Below are 10,405 nucleotides of genomic sequence, written 5' to 3'. Positions count from 1 at the left end.
AGCGGGCATCGGGTCACTAGGCATCAGGTCATTTGGCTCGCCAGCGGGCACCGCGTCATCTGGCAAGGCAGTGGGCACCGAGTCACCAGGCACGACAGTGGGCTCCGAGTCAACTGGCATGACCGCGTGCACTAGGTCAGACATTGGATCGTCTGGCTCGACAGCGGGCATCGGGTCACCAGGCATCAGGTCATTTGGCTCGACAGCGGGCACCGCGTCATCTGGCAAGGCAGTGGGCACCGAGTCACCAGGCACGACAGTGGGCTCTGAGTCAATTGGCACGACAGCGAGCACCGGGTCATCAGGTACCAGATCGTCTGACTCGACAGCAGGCACCGGGTCATCTGGCGCTGGATCGTCTGGCTCGACAGCGGGCATCGGGTCACCAGGCATGACAGCGGGCACTGGGTCATCAGGCATTGGATCGTCTGGCTCGACAGCGGGCATCGGGTCACCAGGTATGACAGCGGGCACTGGGTCATCAGGCGTGATAGGATCATCAGGCTGGATCAGTTCATCAGGCTGGGTACAGACATCAGGCTGAAGTGCGGGTGCCGAGGCACCAGGCTGAACCACGGAAGGCAGGTTCTCAGACGGCAGGCTCACCGGTTTGGATACTGGCAGGATGGTACTGGTTGGAAAGAATTTTCGCTTTTTTCTGGTTTTAACTACTGGAGCACTGCAAGTAAACACAGGTCTGCAAACAAATGGAGCAGCTGAGGACAGAGAAGAGCTGGAAGATGGAACAGAGGAGGGAGCAGCCGCCACAGAGGACCTCTCCACAGGGCCAAAGAAAGGATAGGTGCAGCGAGTGGGAGCAGGGGACTGGTATGTGGTAGTTAGAGTATACTGGGCAGTCACTGGGGGTGCTATCGGGGATGCAGGAAGAGTGCCTTGAGCAGAGGAATGATATTGCAAGCCGACAGAGGCTGGGTGTAACAAATCTGTCCATGTCTGCAGTACTGGTTGAACAAAACTCAGCTTACACATAGCCTGTCTGACCAAAGACTGCACTGCGTTTATGCAATCCATGAGCACATGTGATGAACAAGCTGCATAGTGCTCATGGAAACAATCTGGATCATCCTCCAACAACCATACCAGTGATTCCACTTGATCCACACTAAATGGGGGAAAAAAGTAATTCCTGCTTTCAGGGGTACAGGACAGAGCCAACTCAGCACAAACCTGGATCAATGGCTGCACCTCAGAAAACTCTGTGCCCTGATCAACTAGACAATGAGCGATCCGTATACACTCTAACAGTTGATCCCGGGTATACTCCTTCAGAGTCTGATAAGCATAGTCTTTGTCATCAAACACTAGCAGAGATAAATACACAACCTCATCAAGATCCATCCTTCCCAGCAACAATAAGCCAAGATGGCTTCCCTGTGCAGCCACTTCTGGTCAGGATTGGCCTTGGTGTAATGTCAGGGCTCCGGGTATGACCAGAGGTATGTGAACGGACGCAGGGAAACGCAGGCTTCAGATATGTTATAAACAATATAATTTATTAATACTAACAATACAAAACGCAGTGCAATACTAAAACATAAACACAGTGCAAACGAACCAAACCAAACCACCCACAGATAACAATACATACAATGTAAGCGTAGTCAGGCAGGCTGGGTCAATAACAATCGGGCAGGTAGGAACAGGAGGAGCAGGCAGAGAATGGTCGGGGTCACAAGCCAGGGATCAACCAAGAGAAGTCAGCAGATGTCAAGATCAGGCAGGGTCGGCAACACGTCAGTCAGTCAGTCAGGCAGGAACAGGAACAGGAATGCAGGTAACAAGATACAGGGGCACATGGAAAAACACACACCAAGGCCCAGACTGCAGGTCTGGCCATCCCTTAAATACACCTCCGTAATCACCTTCAGGTGTTTGGCTGACTGCAGGGTTGAGTCTCTGATTGCTGAGAGCACCCGCTGGCCAGCCCTGGTACTGCAGCCCACAAGGCAGGTGAGTCCCACCATTATTGGCAAGTCCATTCCTGACAGTTTGTTTCACTTCTATATATAGAGATGGCCATCAAAATGTCCCCTGCACATGGTCAGTTCCTCAACAGACAACTTCTTGTGGACAAAACCTGCACATGCTCCGTACCTGAACAGACACCATCTTGTGGAGAAAAAAAAACACCGCAGCAGCACATTAGTCCACAACACAATAGACACTGCTGGTGCTCTCAAACACTGTTAATGTCCCATTAGTTAAGGACCAAAATTACAGTTCATACCATTATATAGCATTTATGGAGCAAAATCAAACAAAAAGCACAGAATCCCTAATCACACACAAAAGGAAGGAAGGTAAACCCTTCATTTAAACCATAAGGTACACTTGAGCCTAAACAGAAAATCCATTATGCTTCAAGTTTCAAAAGACATTTAGCTAGGTCTCCTTTTCTAGGACCCAGATTATATTTGTCAATAATCCAAAAGTTTAAGAGGTCAGCCTTACCATCATGTTTTTGTATCAAATGTCTTGCTACTGGTCTATCCTTGTTTCGAGCAATATCATTCACATGTTCAAGAACTCGTCTCCTATTGGGGTGAATTGTTTTTCCTACATATATTAGGGGGCATGGGCATTTTATAGCATAAATCACCCCCTCTGTGCTGCAATTATAGAAATCTCTTATTTTAATAATCTCCCCATTTTTACGGTTGCTAAACAAAGTACATGCCTTACAGTGACCACACCTGAAACTACCTTTTGGTTTCTCAGGTACCTGTGTGCTTTACATCACTGTATCCAACACTTTGCATTGCATTTGGTGATGTAAGGCTTGGATGCAGCTGCTTGGCCATGAAAACCCATTCCATGAACCTCTCTATGCACTGTTGTTGTGCTAATCTGAAGGTCACATGAAATTTGGAGGTCTTTAGCTATTGACTCTGCAGATGGTGACTTCTGCACACTGTGTGCTTCAGCATACGCTGACCCCACTCTGTTATTTTACATGCCCTACCACTTTGAGGCTGAGTTGCTGTGGTTCCCAGTTGCTTCTACTTTGTTATAATATCATTAACAGTTGACCATGGAATATTTAGTAGCAAAGAAATTTCACAGATGGACTGATTGCACAGGTGGCAACCTATCACGGTACCACACTGGAATTCACTGAGCTCCTGAGAGTGACCCATTCTTTCAGAAATGTTTGTAGAAGCAGTCTGCATGCCTAGGTGCTTGATTGTATACACCTGTGGCCATGGAGGTGATTGGAACACCTTAATCCAATGATTTGGAGGGCTGCCCAATTCCTATGGCAATATAGTGGAATTGTGAAGTGGGAGGAAAATTATTTTCAAATTTTTTCTTTACAAATATCTGAAAAGTGTGGTGTGCATTTGTATTCAGCCCTTTACTCTGAAACCCTTAACTAAAATCTAGTGGAACCAATTGCCTTCAGAAGTAATCTAATTAGTAAATAGAGTCTACCTGTGTAATTTCATCTCAGTATAACTACATCTGTTCTGTGAAGCCCTCAGAGGTTTGTTATAGAACATTAGTGAACAAACAGTATCATGAAGACCAAGGAACACACCAGACAGGTCAGAGGTAAAGTTGTGGAGAAGTTTAAAGCCGGGTTAGGTTATTAAAACATATCACAAGCTTTGAACATCTCATGGAGCACTGTTCAATCCATTATCTGAAAATGGAAAGAGTATGGCACAACTGCAAACCTACCAAGAAATGTCCGTCCACCTAAACGGACATGCCTGACAAGGAGAACATTAATCAGAGAAGCAGCCAAGAGGCCCATGGTAACTGCAGAAGCTGCAGAGATCCACAGCTCAGGTGGGAGAATCTGTTCACAGGACAACTATTAGTCATGCACTTCACAAATCTGGCCTTTATGGAAGAGTGGCAAAAATAAATCTATTGTTGAAAGAAAGCCTTAGGAAGTCCTGTTTGCAGCTTGTGAAAAGCCATGTGGGGGACACAGAAAGGTAGAAGAAGGTGCTCTGGTCAGACGAGAACAAAAATTTACTTTTTGGCCTAAAAGCAAAATGCTATGTGTGGTGGAAAACTAACACTGCACATCACCCTGAACACACCACCCCCACTGTGAAACATGGTGGTGGCAGCATCATGTTGTGGGGATGCTTTTCTTCAGCAGGGACAGGGAAGCTGGTCAGAGTTGATGGGAAGATGGATGAAGCCAAATACAGGCCAATCTTAGATGAAAGTCTGCAAAAGTCTTGAGACTGGGGTGGAGGTTTACCTTCCAGCAGGACAAGGACCCTAAACATACAGCCAGAGCTACAATGGAATGGTTTAGATCAAAGGATATGAATGTGTTAGAATGGCCCAGTCAAAATCTAGACCTAAAATTGAGAATCTGTGGCAAGACTTGAAAACTACTGTTCACAGATGCTCTCCATCCAATCTGACAGAGCTTGAGCTACTTTGCAAAGAATGGGCAAACATTTTACTCTCCAGATGTGAGAAGCTGGTAGAGACATACCCAAAAAGACTTGCAGCTGTAATTGCAGCGAAAGGTGGTTCTTCAAAGTATTGACTCAGGGGGGCTGAATACAAATGCACTCCACACTTTTCAGATTTTTTTTTTGTAAAAAGGTTTGAAAACCATTTATCATTTTCCTTCCACTTCACAATTATGTGCCACTTTATATTGGTCTATCACATAAAAGCCCAATAAGACACATTTAGGTTTTTGGTTGTAACATAACAAAATGTGAAAAGTTTAATGGGGTATGAATACTTTTACAAGGCACTGTAGATCCTAAATTATCTCAAGGCTTAACAGAAGTACTTCTTAATAACAATAGAATGAAAGGTGGTTTCATAAATGTAATACAAATAAAATAGTTCTATCTTAATAGTATAGTACAGGACACAGGCTTGATCTTCATTGGTGTCCCCTATAATCCTTCCATTATCCATGAGCCCTCAGTTTTGTTCTAGGGTCCTACGGTAATGAACTTCTCTCTTCTTTAATTTTTTACTTTGGATTCTTCAAACATCTCTTCAATTAAGACTTTACTGTCTTTAATTACAACAATAGGACATCATACAACATCTAGACTGATGAAACCTTGGTAAAACCATGCTCTGCGGATGGCCTGTAATGTTGTTTTGGGTACTGGAGTCTGCTTGGACTCTCACCTTGACTATACAGGTCCAGGGCTGAGGCGCATACCTATGTAGCACTTACCTTGAAGGGGCCACTGCAAATAGACAGGTCTTTCTTATCTGTTCAGAGCCTGCCAGGCTTAGGGATACCTGGCCAGACCTGAAAGTTTCCATAGACAACATTTTAAAAGTTCCAACAGGTGACATGGGCAGATCTAGGGGGGGTGCTGGGATGGGCTATACCCCCCAGATTTAATTTTCTCCCCCCCCCCCTCAGGCAACTTCCACCTCTCACTGATGTTATGCCCAGGCAGGGTTTCCAGTCATTCATTAGAAGCTAGAGCTGAAGCAGCTAGCTGCACTTGTCAAAGACAGGGTGTCTGCACACTCCCTATTTCCCCTGCATGAGTGGGAGAGGAGACAGGGCTCAGTCTGCTCTGCCTCCTCCCACTCCTATCCCTCTATCCCTGTTTCTGCCCAGCCCACACTGTAATCCTTGGTGTGCAGCCAGTGCTGTGCATGAAAAGGTGATGTGTGGGTGGGAGATTTGAAGTACAGCAGCTGACAGCTATATCATGGCTGCATGATTGATATCTCTGCCTGAGCCAGCACATACCAGCCCGGGGTGAATGAGCATTTCTATAAACTCTCCTTTTCTTCCGCTCTTCTCTTCCCTTCCCAGTCTGCCTCCCCCCCCCCCCCCCCATTCTTCCTAGCGCTGCACAAACTTGCCCAGTTGGTTTCATGTCTAGTTAGCACTTGGGGACAGTCGAATGCCACGAGATGTAAGGGGGCACTCTGCTGGATTCTGATTAAAGGGGGCACTCTGCCAGGCTCTGATTTTAGGGGGTACTCTACTGGATTCTGATGTAAGGGGGCATGACACTGGATTCTGATGTAAGGGGGTACTCTGCCTTTTTCTGGTGTAAGGGGGCACTCCACTGGATTCTGATGTAAGGGGGCATTCCACTGGATTCTGATGTAAGGGGGCATGCCACTGGATTCTGATGTAAGGGGGCACTCCGACAGGCTCTGAATTAAGGGTGCATTCTGCTGGATTCTGATGTAAGGGGTACTCTGCCTAATTCTAGTGTAATCGGGGATTCTACTCTAAGGTGGGACTCTGTTGTAGGGGGGCTCAGCAGACTTTAATGTAAGGTGGTGAAACTCTGAGGACATTGATGTAAGGTGGGATTTTGGAGACAAGAATGTAAGGGAGAACTCTGATATGAATGTGGCACTCATCCTCACTGCTGCACTCCATATGTTGATTTCTTTTTTACTTGTCCTAATCCCTCTGCTCTATACGTTATGCTGTACATAGACATGACCATGGCATTCATTGTCTCAAGCCAAAGTGGATAGTGTCACAGGAAAACCTGTGTAACAAACTGCGCTCACCCCCAGGAAAATATCACCTGTCATTTAAATAGCTGTTCTGAGCCCAGTAAGGCTCTCCACTAGCTAAGTGATTGTCAGAGCCTGATTAGGATTGTGTAAGCGTGATGAAAAAAAACTATGAAAATTAAATCTTAAAAATGAGGCTGAGAATAAATCAATCCAAGAGTACAATATACATCTAACAAATTATAAAATTACTGGGCATTCCACTTGCAACAGGCTTGGAGGATGCTTTCTCCAGACCCCCCATAAGCTTCATGCTGTGGATCTGTTAGTCTAAGATCACAAAAGATCTGAGAGAGCATCCTACGATTGGGCCAACCTTACAGTGCTTCAAGGAAGCCTGTGACAAACTTGGAGTCTCTACGACGCCAAGCTCACTGTCACCAGTTTTACTGAACCCAGACTTCCCTCCTGGAAAGAGAAGCCATTTCTTTCCAGGAAGAACATCTGAAAATGGACTTCGAATCCATCACCACCTTTTTAAGGAAGGTGCTTTCCTTTCACTTGAAAGTATTAATGCACACTTGACCCGAAGCGCAAATAAACTCATAAGAATATATGCAACTCAGACATTATGTCCACTCTCTCTTGTTCAACAGACCTACTCAGGCCCCTGACCCCCTTTGAAAATCTATGTTCAAAATCTAAACCTCAACAACATGTAATCTCAACTGTCCATGCCATACTGTGGGGGAATACACCTGCTGATACAGAAGGCCTGTAAGGCGTGGACCCAAAACCTGAATCTAAACCTAACCAAGGATCAGTGAGTGCGCATGTACCGCCATATACATAAAGGCTCCATTAATGTTTCAATCCAAGAGAATAGCTATAAAATCATATCCCATTGGTACCAGACCCCCTCTCTCCTACACAAATTTGATGCTTTAATTTCAAGCCAATGCTGGCAATGCCATCAAACTGGCACCCTGCTGCATATCTGATGGGAATGCCAACTCATCCAACATTTCTGAAAGACGGTACATAATCAGGTAACAAAGATAACTACTTATTCCCTAGACTTCACACCCACACAGTGCCTCCTCCATTATCACCTATCAAAATCTACACCTTACTTTAAATCCCTAGCCATGATGCTGGTTAATGCGGCTAAAATGTGTATTCCCACACTTTGGGATACTTCCAGAGTTCCCACTCTATAAGACTGGTACAAACGTATCAATAAAATTGCTGAGATGGAAGAGCTCATCTCTGTTTCGCAAGACTCCTCTAAATTCACCACCACTTGGACCTGCTGGATACACTTCCAGTCCTCTGAGAAATACCAGCGAAAAATGGGACTTGGACTATCCAACTAAACCTAAATAGATAAACAAACCTGATTCATTCATACTCCCCTTAAGATGCTTTAACACTCTGATACAAATCATATATTTTGACAGGCTAATGCTATCGCTCACATCACAATCCTGACATTACACACATTATCTGGCATAATTTCAAGAAGTTGGCTTTTTCTTTATATGTATAAAGACACATGCATGGGTATGTGTGTGTCCCCATACATATGGATGCATATATATATATATATATATATTTATATATATATATATAGAGAGAGAGAGAGGTTTGGTATGTTTGTGTATATTTATATATATATATGCTTAATCATTCATGTATAAATATTATAACCCCCTTTTTTTTCTTTTCTCTCTTTCCTTCCACCCCCTCCCTGGCGACATACTACCCCTCACTTCCAGACATACCTCTCTCAACCCAAGGCTTTTTCCTACATAACCGACACTTACACCCTCTGTTCCCACACCTAACTTTTTAACACAGTGCTATGCTGGACACAAACATTCCAAATTTAGCGGATTCCCCTGTAACTGCTCTTTGACACCTGACCACAGCTTTTTGGCATAAGATTCAATAGGCAATAGGATATTAACAACTTGAGATTGCTGGGGGAAAAAAAAAGTATATATGTATATACAGTGCTCAGCATAAATGAGTACACCCCTTTTGAAAAGTAGAAGGGCATGGAGTAATGGTAGCATCTTCTCTTTCAATATAGAGCAGTACATCTGTGATTTCATGACACCATCAATGAAATGCAGCTCTTTGACACCAGCAGCACTCATGCAGCCCCACAGAAGGACATGTTTCACTGTAGGCACCATGCATGTTTCTTTGTACTCTGGAGTGATGAGACCAAGATGAATGTTTTTGGAACTGATGTCTTGAAAACTGTATGGCGTCGCAAAGATGAGGAGTACAGAGTACCAATAGTCTTTTTCTGTTTCAGCATGGGCCCTGGCAAATTCTAGGCAGGCATTTTTGTGCACGGGCTTTAGGAGAGGCTTCTTTCATGGACAACACCTATGCATGCCATTCCTCTGAATAATTAGTCTCACCTGTAGTTGAATTCTTGTTAATTAGGATTTTGTTGTCTAAAATTTAGCTTTGCTCCTATGTAGATAATTTTTATTAGTACACTTTCTTCATATCCAGTAATCCAAAGAGGTCAGCACATCTCGCTTTTTTGCTTCCTCAGGACTCTCAGTTGGAGTAACCGGAATATCAACTGACTATAGAAAACATATATTGAGATGTTCACTCATATATGCCATCACATGCCATCACAGGGTACGCCAATAATGGGGATACCAAAGAACAATGCTGGTAGGAGACTGGCAAGCTTTTAGCAATCTTCACAATGGAATTATTGTCAAAAAATCATCTTCAATTCAGCTCTATCTGAAAATAATTATATGTTTATATATATATATATATAAATAATTTTTAAGCACGTCATGTTTGGTATCCATTTACTTCGCATAATATCATCTTTGATATTTTATCAAACAATTGGGCAATATATTGTATTTTTGTGCATTAAAATTCAAAAAACTGTATTTTTTCCAAAAAATTTCTGTTTGAAAAATCGCTGGACAAATACTGTGTGACATAAAAAAATGTCAACACTCACCGTTTTATTCTGTAGGGCCTCTGCTTTAAAAAAAATATAATGTTTGGGTGTTCAAAGTTATTTTCTAGCAAATAACTGTTTTTTCAAGTAAATAAAAAGTGTCAGAAAAGGCTTGGTTTCCAAGAGGTTAGAAAAGTGGGTGATGTCTGACATAAGCTTCTTTTGTTGGTCCTGAAATGCCAGGATAGTAGAAGCACCCCCCCCCCCAATCACCCATTTTTGGAAAGTAGATACTCCAAGGTATTTGCTAAGAGGCATGGTGAGTATTTTGCAGATCTCATTCGTTGCCACAAGTTTTTGGAAAATGAAGAAAGAAAACAAAAACATATTTTTTCTTTTCTTTTATTCTTTTTCAAAACCCTGTGCCAAAAATCATACCTGCAAAATACGCATCATGCCTCTTATCAAATTCCTTAGGGTGTCTACTTTCCAAAAAGGAGTGTTTGTACTATCCTGGCATTTTAGGGTTCATTTGGAGGGTTTATGTAATGCTCTGGCATTTTAGCACCTCAAGAAATGTGATAGGCAGTCAGAAAGTAAAAGCTGCGTAAATTCCAATATATATACCATAGTTTGTAGATCCTATAATTTTTGCACAAACCAATTAATATACATGTAGTTGGATTTTTTTTTTTTTTACCAAAGTCATGTAGCAGAATACATTTTGGCCTACATTTAAGACTAACTTACTCTATATTTTTAAGGACCAAAAGTAAAACTTTTTTTTTTTTTTCGAAATTTTCAGTATTTTTCCATTTATATCACAAAAAAGAAAAACCCAGAGGTGATCAAATACCACCAAAAGAAAGTTCTATTTGTGTGAAAAAAGGCCATCAATTTTGTTTGGATACAGCATTGCATGGCCGCGCAATTACCAGTTGAAATAGTGCAATCTTCCAGAGGGCAAGTGGGTAATATTGTCAATGTTTACATATT

The sequence above is a fragment of the Staurois parvus genome, unplaced genomic scaffold, assembly GCF_062004578.1.
Source record: "Staurois parvus isolate SC_StPar_1 unplaced genomic scaffold, SC_StPar_1.0 ptg000291l, whole genome shotgun sequence".
Lineage (NCBI taxonomy): Eukaryota > Metazoa > Chordata > Amphibia > Anura > Ranidae > Staurois > Staurois parvus.
The sequence above is the reverse complement of the archived record's forward strand: the minus strand, read 5'-3'. Positions refer to the sequence as shown.